General features: G+C 41.3%; 1 long non-coding RNA gene across 4 annotated transcripts in view; it reads right to left on the bottom strand.

The window, feature by feature from the left end:
- Positions 1–13,834, bottom strand: part of LOC115517991 — a 137,658-nt gene that overhangs the window by 67,426 nt on the left and 56,398 nt on the right. For all 4 annotated transcript variants that reach the window (XR_003970134.1, XR_003970133.1, XR_003970132.1 and 1 more), the window contains exon 2: positions 4,719–4,814. This is a non-coding gene — a long non-coding RNA (uncharacterized LOC115517991). The remainder of the gene's footprint in view (positions 1–4,718; positions 4,815–13,834) is intronic.

The raw sequence follows: 13,834 nt of genomic DNA, 5'->3' as shown, positions 1-13,834 counted from the left end.
ACCCTACCAGCATTTGGGTGATTCAACAGGGCAGGAAAGGATCCCAGAGCAATCTTCACTAGAATGTGGTTCCAGCAAAACTTCTAAAATCAGTCGCCCTACCTCTCTCTACTCTAGGATTTCACATCCCCTCTTCAACCCACTGTTCTGGAGTCTCCACTATGCAGCTACTCTTGCCAAGATCATCAACAGCATCCATCTTGGCAATTCCAATCCGTCCTCCTCATTCTGACTTCTCAGTAGCATCAGCTCTGTGGACACCTCCCTCCTTCCGAAGTCACCCGAGCTTCGTGACCTCATACCCCTCTACTTTCCTTCCTCCCTGGCTGACCCCTCCTCAGGTTTCTTTGTTGGCTCTCCTCCTCTAGTCCATCTCATTCTGAGCCTCCTTTGCTCACACACACAGAGTTCTCATCCTCTCCTATGGGTTTACCTATCATGTAAATGTTACCTGCATTCAGGATTTTTTCCCTGAGTTTCAGAATCACATTCAACTGTTGACCTAACATCTCTATTTGGATATTTACCAGGTACCTCAAACTTAGAATGTCCATAACAAAACCCTTGATCCTCAAAGTTGGCACTCCCCATTAAAACAAAACAAAAAACAAAACAAAACAAAACAAAACCTCCTCTCCCAGTCTTTATTCCCCTGAGAAGTTTCCAGGGCCCAAATCTGAGAGGCATCCTTAATTCCTCCCCGGTCCTCACTCCCTATATCTCACTTACCACCAAGTGTTGATGGTTACACCTCTAAGACATATCCTTTTTTAATATATACATCAGCTTTACTGATATGTAATTCATATACCATACGATCCACCAAGCTTAAAGTGTACAATTCAATGGTCTTAGTTTATTTATAGATCTGTATGACCACTATCAAATCAGTTTTCGATATCTACAGCACCCCAAAAAGAAACTATGTACCCATTAGCAGTCACTCTCAGTTTCCCCCTGGACATTGCAGTCCTGTGCATCCGTTAACCTTTCTGTCGCTATAGACTTGTCTGTCATATAAATGGAATTATGCAGTGTGGTCTTTGTGTCTGGCTTTTTTCACTTAGCATATTATAGCATGTATCAGTACTTCATTCCCTCTTATAGCCGAATAACATCTTATCGCACGGATATGCAATATTGTGTTTGTCTGCTTATTGGTTGACAGACATTTGGGTTGTTTCCATTATTTGGCAATTATGAACAATACTGCTATGAATATTCGTGTTTTTATACAGACACACGTTTTCATTTATCTTGGTATATACCTAGGAGTGAATATGCTGGATCATAAGGCAACACCGTCTAACCCAATGAAGAACGCCAGACTATTTTCCAAAGCAACTGCTTTGGAAAAATTTTGCATGACCACCAACAGTGTATGAGAGTTTCAACTTCTACACATCCTCATCAGCCTTTGTCCCTGTTTCTCACAGTGGCTATGAAGTAGCATCACATCGTGGTTTTGATTTGCCTCTCATTAACAGCGAGTGATGTTGAGAATCTTCTCGTGTGCTTATTAGCCATTCGCCTATCTTCTTTGGAGAAATGTCTGTTCAGATCTTGGCCTATTTTTGAATTGGGTTATCTTTTTATTACTGAGGGGTGAGCGTTCTTTATATATGGTCCATATATGTCCCTTATCAGATTATAGGATTTTCAAACATTTTTTCTCATCCTGTGGGTTTTCTTTTCATTCTCTTGATGGTAAGCTTTTAATTTTGATGTCCAAGTTATCTATTCTTCTTTTTCAGTTGTGCTTTTGGTGTTACATTTCAAAAAAATCGTTGCCTAGCCCAAGGCCATAAAGATTAATACCCATGTGGTCTTCTAAGAGTGTTAAAGTTCTAGGTTTTACATTTAGTCCTTTGATTCACTTTGAATTACTTTTTATATATGGTGTAAGGTAAGGGTCCAACTTTTTTCCTTTTCATGGTGATATCCAGTTGTCCCACACCATTTGTTGAAGAGACTATTTCCCAAAGAATTGTCTTAACACGTTTGTCAAAAATCATTTACCATACATGTATGCATTTATTTCTGATCAATTCTATTCCAAAAATCTATAGGTCTATCCTTAAGCCAGTACCACACTTGCTTGATTACTGTAGCTTTATATTAAGTTTTGAAATCAGAAAGGACAAATCTTCCAATTCGCCTCTTTCTCAAGATTGTTTTGCTCTTCTGGATCCCTTAAATTTCTATATGAATTTTAGTCTCTGTCAATTTCTGCAAAAAAATCCCCTGAGATTTTGATACAGATTACACTGAATCTATAGATCAATTTAGGGAGTGCTGCCATTTTAACAATAGTAAGTCTTATGATCCATGAACATCAGATGTTTTGCCATTTATTTAGATTTTTTTTTTAATTTTTTCAACGTTTTGTAGTTTTAAGAGTGTAAATTTTACATTTCTCTGATTATACTTATTCCTATTTTTTCTTTTTCATGTTATTATAAGAGGAAATATTTTCTTTTTTTTTAAAGCTTATTTATTTATGTTTGAGAGAGAGAGAGAGAGCATAAGCAGAGGAGGAGCAGGGGCGGGGGGCGAGGAGAGAATCCCAAGCAGGCTCCACACTCAGCATGGAGCCCGATGTGGGGCTTGATCCCACAACTGCGAGATCACGACCTGAGCTGATATCAAGAGTTGGGCTTGGGGTGCCTATGTGGCTCTGTTGGTTAAGCGTCTGACTTCGGCTCAGGCCACGATCTCATGGCTCATGGGCTCAAGCCCCGCATTGGGCTCTGTGCTGACAGCTCAGAGCCTGGAGCCTGCTTCAGATTCTGTCTGTCTCTCTCTCTCTCTGCTCCCTCCTGCTACCACCACCACTTGTGCCCTCTCTCTCTCTCTCTCAAAAAATAGTAAACATTAAAAAAAAAATTCAGGCTTAACGGACTGAGCCACCTAGGCACCCCTAGAGGAAGTTTTTTTTTAATTAATTTTTTTAAATGTTAATTTATTTTTGATTGAGAGAGAGAGAGAGAGAGAGAGAGACATCAGGAAATATTTTCTTAATTTTATTTCAGATTGTTCACTATAGATGTATAGCAGTACAATTGATTTTTGTATATTGATCTTGTATCCTGCAACCTTCCTGATAGTTTAGTGGATTCCTTAGATCATTCCATACCCATGATCATGTCATTTGCAAACAGAGATAGTTTTACTTCTTCCTTTCCAAATTAGAAGCTTTTTATTTCATACCCTTTCCTAGCTTCCCTGGCTAGAACTCCCAGTACAATACTGAATAGAAGTGATGAGAGTGAACATCCCTGTCTTGTTCCTGATCTTAGGGGGAAAGCTTTCAGTCCTTCATATTCAGTGTGATCAGTTAGCTGTGGGCTTCTCATAGATGCCCTTTTCAGGTTAAACAACTTCCCTTCAATTCCTGCTTTGTTGTTGTTGTTTGGTTTGTTGTTGTTGTTTTTTTTAATCTTAAAGGGGTGTTGGTATTTGTCTAATACCTTCTCTACATAAGACATACCCTTTCACACTTATGTTTCCTTCTGTATACTCTTCCTATACCATCTCCATAGCTCAGTATTTCTCATCTTTAGAGGTCTCTAATTTAGGAATTCTTGAACCATCCTGAATTATTCAAAAATCTCTATCTATCACTCTCTCTTCCCCAGTCTATCACCTAAACTTCAAAGCATTCAGCCATTAGTATTGTAAGTACGAATTTTGATAATCCTTGGTTTAGTATTTGCCAGCATGTATTCATTGTTTTTATCTTCACAACAACCTTACTAGGTAGACGCTCTTATCACCATTTTATAAATGTGGAAATAGAAAGAGAGTTTAAGGGTCTTGTTCTGGGTTATAGAGTTTATAAGTGGCAGAGTCAGGTTAAAAACCCAGGTCGCCTCGCTCCCAAGACCATTCTCTTAAACATTTGCTATCATGTCTATCAATAATTGCTTTTACCTCTTACCTTATTTGCTATCTGTATGCAGGCACCGCCAATCTCATTTATTGCTGTATTTTTAGCATCTAACACCATGTACAGCTGGTGTTCATTAACTAGTTAGCGAACAAATGGGACACGGGTCTCAGGATGCCCCACAAGAAACGAGTTCCACGTGACTCTGGTAAGTACTACTGACTAATTCACAAGGCTCATTCGTTTTTGAGACCCTTCCGTAAGAAAGTTTGCTTAATTTTAATTCAATGTTTTCTAAACTCATTGAGGCACCAACCCATCTTCCCACCTTTGTCCCCACTGCATTAATAGTCTAGGGAACTGTGTTCCTCGGAACGCACATTGAGAAATACGGCCCCAGAGAGGCAGTCCAGACAGCACAGCTCCTGGAAGGATGCGTGTGTTCTCCTTTCTGTGCCGGCTCCACTCTCATCTAAAAAGTCTAACCTAGGGTCCCTGAGAGCTCTTCCCTAGCCACAGCTCAGTCCAAAAAGAAAACTCCAATACTAAGTTTTCCTTTTTCTTTCCTGGAGCTCCTAAAGGGCCCACTGGGACACTAAGGAGATATAAAGATTTTTCCAACTATCAGAAGGGCTCATCTCCCCTGTGCGTTTGTGGTCCTGTAATTTATCACAGAGGGAGCTGTAATCTTCTCAGAGCTCTGGTTTGTTGAATGTGATTCAAACAAATTCACCCTTCATGATGTATACTTTAACCTATTTTCAGAATGCAGTCAAAGCCAGTGATGTGTTAACCACAAAATTATTATATTTCTTTCCTATATACTTACTGTACTGCTGATATTTAAATCATAGCTTCAGATGTCGAATGACTTCAAAATCTTCGTAGCTCTCTGAGTCTTCAAGGTTATCTACTCAGACTTTCTCTGAAAAAGGAGAAAAAAATTTCAACTTAGAAATCTAAGAAAAAAAAATTAGCCAATAATATAAGACAACCACATGTATGAGCAAAACAGGATACACTGCTGTGATTAATTTTCTGCTCCTAAAGAGATTTTACTCTTTCAATTATTCATCTACATCAGCTACAGCAAATTACAGGCAGTGGTTAGAGTACCTTTTAAAACCTCTTAGAAAAAATACTCAATAAAAAAAAAAAGTCTTTCTTTCATCTTAAACCCAGTAATAAAGTCATTTCTATGCAATGGTTCTCCACAGTTTCTATACATTTATATATTTGGTCTAAAGGCAAGAATTATCTTGAATAAATATGAGCACTTTCTCAAATACAAATTTACATCAGATCCACATAAGGGGACTTGGAAAAGAAGCCTTGTAACAAAGGGAGACTTGAAAACACAGAGAAGGATGGGTTGGAATTCATCAAGGAATTGGATGTGTATTGCCAGAAGGAAGTGAAAAAGGCCCAACTCCTTAGAAAAAGAGAGACACTGAAGAAAGAAGTTGAAGACTAGCATAAAGTCTAGGGTGTCCAGAGTGAGTAACTGGGCTAGAACTCAGTCTATGCCATTAAGTCCACACAGATAAAATCTTCAACAGCTCTTTTCCTCACATGCTGGGGAACGAGGGAAAACCCCACTCGTATTAGAAATATAAACGAGGAGGATGAAGGCATATGTCCATTTCCCAGTGTGATTTTCCTAGCTGCGTGTAATCTGTATACAAGATAACTCACTTGCTAACAGGTTCATTTCTTACACTCCAAATGGCTGACTGCCTGCGTGGCATTCCAATGCCTCAGCTGGGGAGAGGGGTACCAAACATAAGCAAGGCTCCAGCCCTGAGATCCCGGACGAAAGAGGAAAGCCCCTGGTTCTGTTAGATAGTTAGTGGTTAGTTGGTCAGTGGTTGAATGTTAGTGGCTTTGGAAAACCTTTGTTTCGGGAAACTGAGGCACTTCCTCTTATCTCCTCCCGATGTCTGTTCCGTGCTTCCTTGCATTACCGTTTGAAAAAGTCATCTTAGCAAAGAGTTCACTCAAGCACGGAAGGCCCTGAGCTGGACAGCGGCCAACCACACACCAGCGTTGTAAAGGACCAGGGCTGGCGTCAGTTCTTAGTTTGTAGAAACATATGGGAGGCATGGCATCAGATCCTATCTTACCTAGTGTAGAAAGAACGGGGTTCCTCTCCACAAGCCCTTGCTGAGACAACTTATGAGGCAATCAGTTTGTGGTGATGAGGGGATGCAGGGGAGTCAACCCACATGAAGTTCCCCCAAAGCAAAAAAAAAAAAAAAAAAAAAAAAACATTATTGTCACCCAGGCCCAGTGAAATTCAGACAGCTGTGAACTCTTGCTTCAAACCACAAATATGGTTGTGGTAAACACAGACAAACTATTGGGTTTAAGTAGACTATCTCTTGTGCCAAAAATACATATATATTTCTTTTCCCTCCTCCCCCACAAATCTGTTTATTACTAAAAAGCTCTGGAGCCTTGTGAACTGGGCTAGACCAGTGTAAGCCTGTCTTTCCCCCGGGGCCCTCCTCAGTATACTAAACTGGGGAGGGATTTGCCTGCATTAGAGAAGGAGACCCACTTTCTGTACTGGCCACAGAGCAATGAAGAATGAAATTATTCAAAAGGAGAAAGGCCAAGAGAACCGAAAGAAGCCAAGAGGTAAGGGAGAAGAAGAAATCCTCATCTCTCCCTCTTCGATCTATTCTCCACCAGACTCCCATGTCTGACCTTGGCCCAAGTCCCTCAAGCGTCCTCCCGAGCAGGGCTTCTCAAAGTTGAGTGTGCAGGAGGGTCCCCTTGGAACTCTACAACTGTGGGTCAAGAAAGAAGAGAATCTACACAGTGGAGATCATGAGCCCAAGGACCAAGAAGGAGTCTGAAAGGCCTGTACCTACATCACTAGTTCCGGGAATCTGGCTTTCCCAGAGACAACCTGTCACTAGCTAAGAAACTTCAGAATATGGTTGCTGACAGGTAAGCGAAACCATAAATCGGCTTTAATGCACACAAGATAACTTGGGGAAAGAAAAGAGCAAAACCGCAAAGAGGAAAGGGTCCAAATTAAGTGACGGGCTGAAGTTTAGTAAACTGGTCAAACCTGCATAACGGCGGCAAAATTCCAGAGGGAAACAGGGCTCTGGGGGAAAGAGCATCAATGTGCAGCAGGCAGAGGCACCCAAGTCAGGGTCTTAGCTCGTCTTGCCAGGGCTCGTTCCCACCTTCTGAAATATTGCTTCCGGGTCAAAAACAAACTTTCACCTGACGTTCAGATGATTACACACCCCTGGACAAAACCTCTCATATGACTTTGTGACTAATTCTAGACCAGCTGCATCTGGAGGGAAGATACACCAGAGAAAAACATACTTTCATGTTTCAAAAGACTTAGGTTTGACAGGAGGTGCCGATGGAGGTGCCCACAGTGAAAGGACCTTTATGGTGAGTTTTATTCACATACTCCTTAACTAACTACAGTGTCAGATGCCTCGAGGTTTGGAGCATCTAGCAAGGTCTTCCCCTTCCTCTATGAGGCATCCAATTACAGACCCTAGGGATGAAGCTTCCACGAGACCCACTTTTGCTCTGGCTACCCATCTTTCTTTTCCTGGATGCCTACAGCAAGGGAAGGAGGTTCTTAAAGATATTTTCAGGAGCCATGGGCACTTCCTCCCTCTCCTCATATAAATCTCAAGATACCTTTCAGGATTCAGCTTAGATGCCTCCAGTTTCCATGAGACCCTTCTCTGACTGTCTCACTTCTTCCTCAGTGAGTTTTCTCTCTCCTGAATTCGTGCCAATTATCTAATGATAAATGACCACTAGAATTAATTCTTGACTATCTACGGTTTGGTTAGCCAGGGAATCAATAATAATAATAAATAATCATTATTATTTGAGCATTTGTAAAACAAAAATAAACAAGATGCCTCCAAATCAACAAAACCATGCACCTGTTAGAAGGTAGCCACTAGCTGGAAGTATACAATAACCTGTAGACATCACCACAGGTCTGTAATTGTGTGGGGAGAGTCCCATTCCATTACCCCTTGGACATGTACTTACTATATTGGTGTCCCAGGTGTCATCTGCTAGCATTCATTCCAGGACCACACAAGTTGATGGAAAAACCATTAGTAAGTGACTGGACGGGTCATGTGCGGGAGCCACGGTTAGAGGCAATTAAGCAATGACAACAGTCGGAAGGTGATATAGGAGAGAGGACGCCAGGGACACTGTGGGGGGTGGGGACTCCCTTCAAAGATCACTGACGCCACTGAGATGACTTTAGAAAGAAGAAAGGACAGTTCTCAAGGACACACTAAGACAACCCAGGTTTCATTTTAATATGGGGGAAGGCATATAGAAATCTTGGTTAAAGAACAAATGATAGACCATTTTAAGAGTACTGACCATGGGCCCATTTTATCTGTGAAATGATTTATAGAAGAGTTTGTCATCCTGAACTCTTATGCTTGCAATATTTTTGCACATTAGGATCATATTTATGGAACAGTGAATGTTTTCTGAAATACTGGATTCTTCCCAAACTAAATGTTGGTAGTCTTCACTAAGTAATGGTATATTAAATGCATTCCGAAGTATAATTTGACTGTGACTATCCATTTGTATTCTACTTCTCTTTTTTTTTTTCATGTTTATTCTTTTTTTTTTTTATTTTTTTTTCAACGTTTTTATTTATTTTTGGGACAGAGAGAGACAGAGCATGAATTGGGGAGGGGCAGAGAGAGAGGGAGACACAGAATCGGAAACAGGCTCCAGGCTCTGAGCCATCAGCCCAGGGCCCGACGCGGGGCTCGAACTCACGGACCGCGAGATTGTGACCTGGCTGAAGTCGGATGCTTAACCGACTGCGCCACCCAGGCGCCCCTTTTCATGTTTATTCTTGTGAGAGAGAAACAGAGACAGAGTGTGAGTGGGGGAGGGTCAGAGACAGAGGGAGACAGAATCTGAAGCAGACTCCAGGCTCTGAGCTCTCAGCACAGAGACTGACGTGGGGCTCGAACTCACAAACCGTGAGATCATGACCTGAGCCAAAGTCGGACGCCTAACCGACTGAACCACCCAGGCGCCCCTCTACTTCTCTTAATCAAGAGTTACCTGCCTCTCATATGTTCATATATTTTTTCCTCTCTAAAATGAGACTGTGGGTTTTTAGCTTATATTGTATGTTCTTAGTATTTCATGGGCAGGAAGCCAGTGCTCAATAGATGCCGAAAGACCGACAGAGGTACCAGTGGGCATGGGGCAGCTCATTCCCCCCATGAAGGCTCTGGCAGCCAGCACTCCACCAGCTGCAGGAAGATGCGCACAATCAAAATAGCAACTGACGCGGGGACACATGAAGGAGAGGGAGCTAAAATAAGCACCTCAATCCTCCCTGGTGAGATCCAGAAGCTCCACCACCCTGCTGTCCTTGGGGCCATCTTCCTAGGGGGATACATTTCCCATTTGATGGGCTTTTGACTGTTACTGGCTAGGTCTCCCATATACCCCATTACAGTTACAGTTCTCAAAAGGTAGCATCAGGTCCTCTTATGTTTTCAAATATGCTCCTACAAAACCATGGGAGGTGTTCTGCTTCAAAATCCAAAGAATGTAGGTACTATCTAAAATCACAAGTAGAAAAATTAAGTTAATGGGCAGAATTCTCAATTTTACCTTCTGTCATATATATATATATATATATATTTCAAAATCTTTTGTGCCTTCTAGCACTTGTACTAGTACTTGCCTAGTAGTAACCACAAAATGCATAAACAAGTAGCAAGCAAACATTGAAGAAAAATTCAGCTTGCTGTTTGATAGACACATGTACTTGGGAATATGACTTTATGTTGTTTATAGCACCCAAATATAGCACTGTGGACCAAATGTTCATGTCTCCCAAAGTTGACATTTTGAGAAGTTCTAATCCCCAAGATGATAATATTTGCAGTTGGGGCCATTGGGAGGTGATTAGGTCCTGAAGGTGGAGTCCTCATGGGATTAGTGCTCTTATGAGAGAGAGGGGGGGGGGGGGGGAGAGAGAGAGAGAGAGAGAGAGAGTCAGAGAGCTTGCTGCTTCTCTCTGCTCTCCACCATGTGAAGACACAGCAAGGTGGCCATCTGCAAACCAGGAAGAGACCCCTCACTAGAAACAGAACCTGCTAACACCTTGATCTTGGACTTGCTAGCCTCTAGAACTGTGAGAAATAAGCATCTGTCATTTAAGCTATCCAGTTTATGTTATTCTTGTTACAACAACCAGAACTAAGATCTATATGAAGAGCCAACTTTATATTTAGTGATTAAATATATGTGTGTATACATATATATTATGTATAGACACATACACATATGTGTACATAATTACGTCTATAATGCCAAAACACATCATATGCTAAGTTGTGAAACAGAAAAACAGAATGCAACATTTCAGCATTTCCAAGTGTACCTCAAAAAGCACCATGACTTTCTCCAAGTGTCCTTAAACTTGAACAGTCTGAAAGCCACCACCTGAGTATATTTTTACTGGCAGTTCCAGAAGGCACTCTAGCTGTATAGCTGCCACAACAAAAAAGGCCCTTCACAGAATCAAGTGCTCACGGTTTCTTCTGTCAGAGGCAATTGGACTTCCCAGTGGATCACACCAGGCTCAAAGCAGCCACAATATCATGGCCCTCCTTTTGGGCTCCTAGACACTCACAGTCTATCTGTGCGATGCAGCACTTGGTGAAGACAAACATTTTCTATTACTCTCTACTGACTTCATGGGTACATATTTTCACAAAACTAAGGTTATTACGCTGGGCTTTGCTCTTTCTTTCTTAAGTGAACAACAAACACCAAATAAAAGGCCTATTGATAAGCAAGCTGCATCTGATAAGAAAAATATGCTCTATGGGCTGGAGTTCACTCTCTGTATACTCTGCCTATCATCCCTTTCGATAGGTAAGGAGGTAATGGATCTCTTGATGGGTAAGGAGGTAAGGAGGTGACTTTTGGTCACTCTCACTTCCTTACTCTCATCTTAAGTTATGTCTTCTGGGTGCATGTCCCAGAGGTGGGTCTCAACAGGTTCAAGTATAAGGAGCTCCTGTCTAATCTCAAATTATTTCTTGTACCCACCCTCTGCCATCCGTTGCATAGTTAGTAAGACAATGTCAAAAGGCTACTATGAACTCAGTAATGCATCTCACAGATTTACATTTTATAAATCACAGCACTTAGGAGCATTTCAAGTAATAGTGCTTCTGTTGGGGGGAATGCAAATGGGCACAGACCCTGTGGAAAACAGTATGGGGGTTCCTTAAAAAAATCAAAATTAGAACTACCATATGATCCAGTGATCACACTAGCAGGTATTCACCCAAAGAATACAAAAATACTTTAGTCTTCTCTTCCATCTCCTTGAAAAGATGTATGTTCCCATACTTTTATGGCAGCATTATTTAAAGTAGCTAAAATAATGGCAGCAGCCCAAGCGTCCACTGATAGATGGATGGATAAAGACAATATGGTGCACACACAGACACACACACACTGGAATATTACTTGGTCATAAAAAAGAATGAAGACTTGCCATTTGCATGCAGAGACATGGATAGATCTAAACAGTTTAACACTAAGTGAAATCAGTCAGTCAGAGAAAGACAAATACCATATGATCTCACTCATATGTGGATTTTAAGAAACAAAACAAAGAAAGGGAAAAAAAAGAGGGAGGGAGTAACCAAAAAACAGACTCTTAACTACAGAGAACAACAGAGAACAACAGAGAACTACAGAGAACTACAGAGAACTCTTAACTACAGAGATCATTACCAGAGGGGAGGTGGGTGGGGAGATCGGTTAAACAGGTGATGGGGGTTATGAACACACTTATCTTCACGGACCAGCACCGAATAATGTACAGAATTGTTGACTCGCTCTCGTCTACCAAAAAACAATATAACAATGTATGTTAACTATACAGGATTAAAATATAAATAAATTGATACAGGGCACCTGGGTGGCTCAGTCGGTTAAGTGGCCGACTCCAGCTCAGGTCATGGTCTCGTTCGTGCGTTCGAACCCCGCCTTGGGCTCTGTGCTGACAGAGCCTGGAGCCTGCTTCGGATTCTGTGTCTCCCTCTCTCTCTGCCCCTCCCCTTCTCACGCTCTGTCTCTCTCCCTCTCTCTCTCTCTCCCTCTCTCTCAAAAATAAATAAATAAATGTTAAAAAATTTTTTTAAAAAAATAACATAAAAGCTTTAAGCGAGATTAACAACCTTTCACAAGATTCTACCCACTTCACAGTCAGTATCTCCAAGATAAATCTACACATCTTTAATAACACAGATTAGTTTCTGACTTCTCTGCCTAGGGCAAAACGGATCTTCATCACTGTGAAAGTCCAAACGCGGTTTGTAGCCCATACCTCCTGGGAGACACCTTATTGCCAGAAGAGAGACAAAAGAACTCTCTCCCCAGATCTTGGGGCAGGGCTCAACCTGCAGACCTCTGTCATGCAGATGTCCTCTGACTCTGCTACGCTTGCACCGAAGTGCCACTAAAGGCGGTCCTTACCCTTGAGATCGGTTGATTTGGCTTCCGGCAACCAAGTCAAACAGATGTGACCTTAGCATCTACTCAATATAAGGCCCCGAGTTGTGTGCAGAGAAGAAAAAAAGAAACTCAGGCAACAGTGCAGGTATGAAAGACTTTTAAAGAAAAGTAATTTAAAGGTCCAAGTAGAAGAAACGAACACAAAATGGAGAGGCTAAAAAGGGAAAGGGTAAACCCTAAGATTTCTCTTCAAAGAAGAAAGCCATTTGGGCATCTAATGCTTGAGGATGAAAAGGCAGGTCATGAAACCCTCACACCTTAGTGGTAGGAGCAGAAAATGGCATAGCCACTTGGGAGATCAGTTTGGTTGTCTTTTTATAAAGTTTAAATACATATTTACCATCTGACCCTGCCATCCTGGTCTTAGGCAGCGATCCATGAGGAAATGAAAACTAACGTTCCCATAAACTCCTGTACATGAATGATACGGGAGTTTTATTCCTAATCACCCAAAACTGGACACAACCCAAATGCCCTTCAATTGGTGAATGGGTAAGCAAACTCTATCTACACAACGGACTATTACTTAGCAATGAAGGAACAAATTACCAAAACACACAACGACATGGTTATATCTGAAGTGCATTAAGCTTAGTGACAGCTGCCAGACTCAAAAAGCTATATATTGTGTGATTCCATTTATGTGATGTTTGGAAAAGGCAGAACTCTAAGGACAGAAAACAGATCCGTGGTTGCCAGAGGTCAGAACCGAGGGGAGAGATTGATTACAGTGGAGCACGAGAAATATTTTAGGGTGATGGAGATTTACATCTTCACTGCGGTGGTTACATGACCAGGCACTTATCAAGACACATAGCCGTTTACTTTTTAAAAATGTGAATTTTAGTATGTGTAAATTATACATCAATAAATCAGACTTTTTTTTTTAAAGCAGCACTTAGCAATTATGCCAACAAAATTATCTCATGGAATGGGCCTGTTCTTACCTTCTACAAAGTTCTACAAGCCATTTATCCAAATTCCTCTATTAACTCCCACCCCCAATTTCTTCTCATACAATATTTATGAGATGATTGGTTGCTCATTTGTAGGAGAAAAAGCTCCTTCAGGCATATGAAATATCTTAAAGTAACCTCTGAGTCTTTAGATAATTATGGGAACTCTCCTGTATTAAAAATAGACTTGGGTGTGTGCCTCTTTGTTCTGGTGCTAAATATGAGCTGGCTGGTCACTGAGAAAAGCAGGCAGGTAAGACTCCAATGGTTCTGTCCATCTATACCGACTGTCACCACAAAACCATTAAATCACCAAGAAGTTCAGGTACCATGGACCTTACGTGTTGAACTACATTGAAGGTAAACCAAGGTTACTGCTAAAATCTTTAGGCAAGAAGTA

Source organism: Lynx canadensis, chromosome B4 (assembly GCF_007474595.2).
Source record: "Lynx canadensis isolate LIC74 chromosome B4, mLynCan4.pri.v2, whole genome shotgun sequence".
Taxonomy (NCBI): domain Eukaryota; kingdom Metazoa; phylum Chordata; class Mammalia; order Carnivora; family Felidae; genus Lynx; species Lynx canadensis.
Note: the sequence above shows the minus strand (reverse complement) of the source record. Positions and strands in the feature narration are given on the sequence as shown.